The 5,838-nt window shown below is 38.9% G+C and overlaps 1 non-coding gene across 1 annotated transcript; it reads left to right on the top strand.

Annotated features, from left to right (window-relative positions):
* The first annotated feature begins 5,391 nt into the window (after positions 1 to 5,391).
* LOC120105412 (small nucleolar RNA R71) lies at positions 5,392 to 5,497 on the top strand. Its single transcript, XR_005507788.2, has one exon. It is a non-coding gene; the product is annotated as a small nucleolar RNA R71 (small nucleolar RNA).
* The last annotated feature ends 341 nt before the right edge of the window (positions 5,498 to 5,838 follow it).

The raw sequence follows: 5,838 nt of genomic DNA, 5'->3' as shown, positions 1-5,838 counted from the left end.
CCTAATTAAATAATTACTTCAAAGGGGATAAGCTAGAGTAAATGATAAAAACTAAGAATTAATATGGGTGTAGTAGTATGAATTATCTATGGAGAGAGGTGTTTAGGGCTAGATTCCACCGATAGATTTATATTCGTGACGCTTTCAATGATTGAGTTGTATTTAAGACTTGATTGCTTCCGACTACAAGCCAAAGCAATCATAAAAGAAAATTATGATTAATTCCCAGCATGAATCATCTAAGTCTAGCACAAACCATCTACTCTAACGATAAGCATGACCTGTCTAACCTAGCATGATGCATCTGATCATTAAATCATTAAACATGAAATCGATGTCACATGAATATCTCCTCCAAACCACAGGTGTTGGATTCGATGAAATAGATCAATCTATATAAAATATTTTATGCAAGACAAATAATTCATATAAATTGGATAAATCATAAAGATCAATTGATAAATTCTTCATCATGCAACACTCTTACAATACAAACTCAAATCAATAAAAATGAAACGAATACTCCTCTATGGCTTCATCAAACCCCTAAACCGAGGCTCAGCTGCTCATGGTGCTTGTCATCTCCATTGGTTGGCTGAAGAACTCCTTTGCCATCCGCCTCAAACCCTCTCTCTTTTCTTTTATTCTTTTTTTTTTGGTTTTCTTTTTCTCTTCACTGAAACAGGGGGTCTCCCCTGTTTTTCTGTTAAACCGAGCCCCCCCCTTCTCCTCTGCCGTCCTCTTCTTATAGCTCGCCGAAGACCAGCGATGGATCCCGAGAGAGAAGGAGGGCGTGATGCTGGGAGGATGATCTCGCGGAGGCTTGATTCCTGTTGCACGCGAGGGCGTGATGCTGGGAGGATGGCATGATCTCGGGCGAAGATGGGGATGAAGCTCGAAACGGGTGCCGATCCGGAAGGAGCTGGGTTACCGTCTCGTTGAATGCAGTTGGCTGGGATCGCGGTGAAGGCTGAATCACAGGGATTGGAGCTGGGAATCGATGGGATCTCTTCTTGGAACGAATCCGGGTGAAGCTCGGGATGGCTGGCTGATTTCCGACTGCTGGAAGGTGGAACGGGTGGCGGATGGCATGCGGTTGATGCGGCTGGCACGGAGCTGATGCGGTGGTGCTGGATCTCGGTTGAAGACGCGGGCTGTGATGGCGAAGGGGCTGGATCTTCGCTGCTGGGAAGAGTCGACCGCACGGGCACGGTGGGCACGCGGCTAATTGCGGCCGACTGGAATCACGGAGGACTCGTCGCCGGCAGATTTGATCGCGGGATCGTCGGGAGGGAGCCGCGGACGGTGGGCGGCCGCGGGATCAACGGGAAGACGCCGGAGGGGGCGTCGGTGGGCACGCGTGAGCTGTTCATCGGGGGAGGAAGAAGATGAACAGTGAATGAGTTTTTTTTTCTTTTCCTAACACTGTTCATATGAACAGTGTTTTCACGGAACACTGTTCATATGAACAGTGATTCCAGTAATTTTTCTCCAAATTACTGTGGATATTTTATTATTATTTTTTTAATTTTAAAATTATGAATTTTACACGAAGGTAGGTACGAAATTGGTTGGGAATTGGCTTTGGATTTGAGATGGGTCATGATCGTTGATTTGCTTGAACTTGTTCTCGAGCCCAATGTTATTTAAATTTAATTCTTGCTAAGCTGCTTCAGATCGAACTCGACCAGACAAGACTAAAAACCGGACCGTGACCTAATAAAAAGGGTTAATCAAACCTTTGCCCCATACATAATTAATTATAACTTTCAATCGAATCAGGACCAAAACCCATTTAATTATAAGCTTAGCTTGATTACAACTCTATCAGGTTACCAAATCGGGTCAACACAATCTCCTCCTTATATGTTTTTATGAAATTTTCATGAAAGATTGCAAACAAGAGAGAGACAAGTTCAGAATCTAGTTTAAGAGAATAATTACCATATTTTAAACTTACTTCAATGTTTGTTCAATTTCATGGTAAAATATGTATTTATCAGTTTAAAAATATTGATAAGTGCTATGGAAAGGTAACTAAATTATAAATTATTAAGCACTTATCACACCCCCAAACCTATATTTTGCTAGTCCTCGAGCAAAATAAAATTAGAAAAGAAAAACTCTAACTCACTTTCGCAGGCATCGCGATTGCATTTACCATATGCAACAAGGCTTTAAACCCCTAGGTTACCCTAGTGGACGAGTTATAGTCTCGTGAGGGTTTCCAGTGAAGATACCCACAAACTTCTAAAATTTTATTATTATTATTATTATTATTATTATTATTATTTATTTTTTTATGGTTATTATTATTATTATTTTTATTTTTTATTATATATATATATATTTAGATCGATTGATCTATGAAGTGAAAATCAAATTCCAAATGCATACTAGCTAAGATTTCCAAAAACTCTCTTTTTTTTATTATTATTATTTAAGATACATAAATGATAAGAATTTCAAAGCACACACGGTTTTATTTACTAAGTCAGCCCAAATTCTAGGTTAGTATGCAATCTAAGTTAAAGTCATTAAGTTTCCTTTTAGGGAGTTGTAAGACTTATTTATACTGGAGTGCTCGGTGAAATCTGGACCGTACACAAGCTAAGGGTTCGGATCTCCAAAATATTGTTAATACTAGTAGTTTCCAAGGATTGGTCGAAAAGACCTACTCACTGATTCAAAATCATCTTATCTGCAGGATTTCGAGAGTTGTGGATGTTTACTTTAGTACCTCACGGGCTTTATCTGTAATATTCCAGTTTACTCGAATTTTTACAACGACGGCTTTCACACTATTGTCTTTTCGGTCAATACAACATTTTTTTTTCTTTTTTTTTTCTTTTTTTTAAGAAAGATATATAAATTGTGCACTTTTACTCTTGTGGTGATTTCTCCGTGTAACGAGCAATCAGTCGACAACTCTCACACCAGTTGGCATAAGGTGTCGGGCATCAAGACTCCCCTACGGACTTATGCTCGGAGTCCTCATCACAAGCCCACTTGATCTTTGACAATAGGTAGCCCTTTTCGATGTTCCTGACTAAATCCATTTTTATTGATATTTTTTTTTTTTTGGATTAGATAAGTATGATTCATCAGGGTCCAAGGTTGCTACCATACTCTCAACATAATGTCGAGCCTAGACCTTAGAAGAGTCGGCCAGTGTGTAGTGAAATTCCAAAGTATTAATTAGCTTACAACTCCCTAAGAGAGACTTAATAAAAAGAACTTAAATTTGTATTACTTCCCACTAGTCATTGGGCTTTTTAGATTTTATATACCTTGTGTGTTTATCACTCTCGCATAAATGTATATAAATTAGGATTTTTTTTAACAAAAACCTTTTTTTAATTATTTTATAAAAAAATGAAAATAAACATATTTTTTTAAAAAAAATATTTTTATTTTTTTTAAAAAAAAATGATTTTTTATTATTATTATTTATTTTTTTATTTATTATTATTATTATTATTATTATTATTATTATTTTTGGATGAAAATCAAGATGAATACCCCCAAACCTAAACCTAATATTGTCCTCAATGTTAAGAAATAATCTAAGAGAATTGGGTTGCCTCCCAACAAGCGCTAAGTTTATTGTCTTCAGCCAGACACAGTCAGGTAGTTTTTGCATCTCCTTTTATGGGTTCATCTATTTTGTCTATCATAAAACACTCAACTTTCCTCGCGGGTTGGTCGTCTGCATTGAACACATTTAATTTTACCTTCATGTTCCCAAATGATATATTCATTACCCCCGTTCTACAATTTATGCACGCATTGGCTGTTGCTAAAAAGGGGCGCCCAAGGATCACGGGGATTTGTTTCTTAGGATTAGGTTCATGTTCCATATCAAGGACAATGAAATCTACTGAAAAATAGAATTTGTCTACCTTGACAAGAACATCTTCAATTATCCCACGTGGTGTTTTTACAGATCGATCAGCCAATTGAAGAGATACCGAGGTTGGTTTTAACTCACCTAACCCAAGTTTCTCATAAACTGAATAAGGTAAAAGGTTGACACTTGCCCCTAGATCTAAGAGTGCTCGATCAATGAAATTATTTCCTAAGACACAGGAGATGGTGGGAGCACCAGGATCTTTGAATTTCGGAGGGGTGTTGTGTTGGAGAATAGAACTCACTTGATCAGTTAAGAAGACCTTTTTAGGCACATGTGTCCTAGATTTTCGCTTTTGTGTACAAAGGTCTTTGAGGAATTTGGCATAGGAGGGAACTTGTCTAATAGCATCAAGAAGCGGAAGGTTGATTTTCACTTGTTTGAAAACCTCCATTATTTCCTCTAGTGAAGTTCCTTTTTTGCCAAAGGGAGAGGGTGAATTAAGAGCTTCAGGATATGGGGCCTTTGGGATATGAGTTTTGGCAGAAGGTGGACTAGGTGAAGAAGAAGAAGAAGGTTTTTCATTTGACACATTTCTATCCTCTTCTTCATCTTCCTTATTGTTGTTCTCCCCAATCTTATTGTCTACTACACGTCCACTCCTTAGGGTAGTCAAAGCATTGGCTTGTTCATGATGAATTGCATTTAGTTGATTTTCTTGAGCCATGTATTGTCCCCTAGGATTACTTAGTGGTTGGCTTGGAAGCTTTCCTTCCTCTCGCTTGTTTAGTGCATTAGCTAGTTGACCCATTTGGGATTCTAGCTTGGCGATTGATTGCGTATGAGAGTGCACTAATTGTGTAATGGTTTCCAAACCTTGAAGGGCGTTCAACACTTTCTCCTCAAAGGCTGTGTTTCTTTGGGGTGGAGGAGGAGTGTGTTGAAATTGAGTCGAGGGACGGTAGAGATGAATATTTTGTGGAGTTTGAAAATTCTGAGGGTTTGGAAAGTTTTGGGAATAAGGTTGGGCAGTATTCGAAGCTTGCTGCTTCCAAAAAAAGTTTGGATGATTTCGCCATCCCGGGTTATATGTATTGGAAAATGGGTCATTACCCGGTCTAGGCAGTGTTTGAGCAGCATTGATCTGTTCTTGCACGAGTTCGGGGAATTGGGGCGCTGAAGGGCACTCATGAATAGGGTGGGATGGGCTAGAACAAATAGTACACACTTGTGCTTGGGAAGAGTTCATGTAATGCCCACCTATCATCAGTTGGTCAATCTTATGGGACAATGCATCTACCTTGCTAGACAGGTCCATAGAATGACTTATTTCACAAATGGTCCCTTTTCTTTGAGAACTCGGGGGTGCTTGACGAGAACATGAAGCATGGTGGAGGGAGTTTTCATTTAGATTTTCAAATAATTTCCATGCTTCATGCTCATTTTGAAGCATGAATGTCCCCCCACATGCGGCATCAATCATCTGACGGTTTCGTTCAGTCAATCCGTCATAGAAGCATTGCACTAGCTGCCACTTAGGTATTTGATGATGTGGGCATTTACGGATTAGGTCCCGAAATCTCTCCCAAGTTTCATGAAATTCTTCTCCCTCAATTTGGGAGAAGCTTGTAATAGCACGTCTAAACTGGTTCGTTCTTCCTATGGGAAAGTATTTTTTAAGAAATTCTTGTTGCATTTGCCCCCAGGAATGAATCGAATTGGCCTCTAAAGAATTCAGCCATTGCTTAGCTCTATCTTTAAGGGAGAAGGGGAATAATCTAAGTTTCAGAGCATCATCAGTGAAATTTTGAATCTTGACAGTGGTGCAAATCTCAAGGAATTCATCTAGGTGTTTATATGGATCTTCATTGGTGAGCCCATAAAAAGATGGAAGCATTTGGATCACACTAGACTTTATTTCATATTGTACAGCTGCTACCTCAGGTAATCGAATGCAAGATGGGGAAGTGTAAATAGTGGGAGTAAAG

This window comes from Phoenix dactylifera, chromosome 11, assembly GCF_051530095.1.
Source record: "Phoenix dactylifera cultivar Ajwa chromosome 11, Ajwa_hap1_PhDact_Kaust_v1.1, whole genome shotgun sequence".
Lineage (NCBI taxonomy): Eukaryota > Viridiplantae > Streptophyta > Magnoliopsida > Arecales > Arecaceae > Phoenix > Phoenix dactylifera.
The sequence above is the reverse complement of the archived record's forward strand: the minus strand, read 5'-3'. Positions and strand labels throughout refer to the sequence as shown.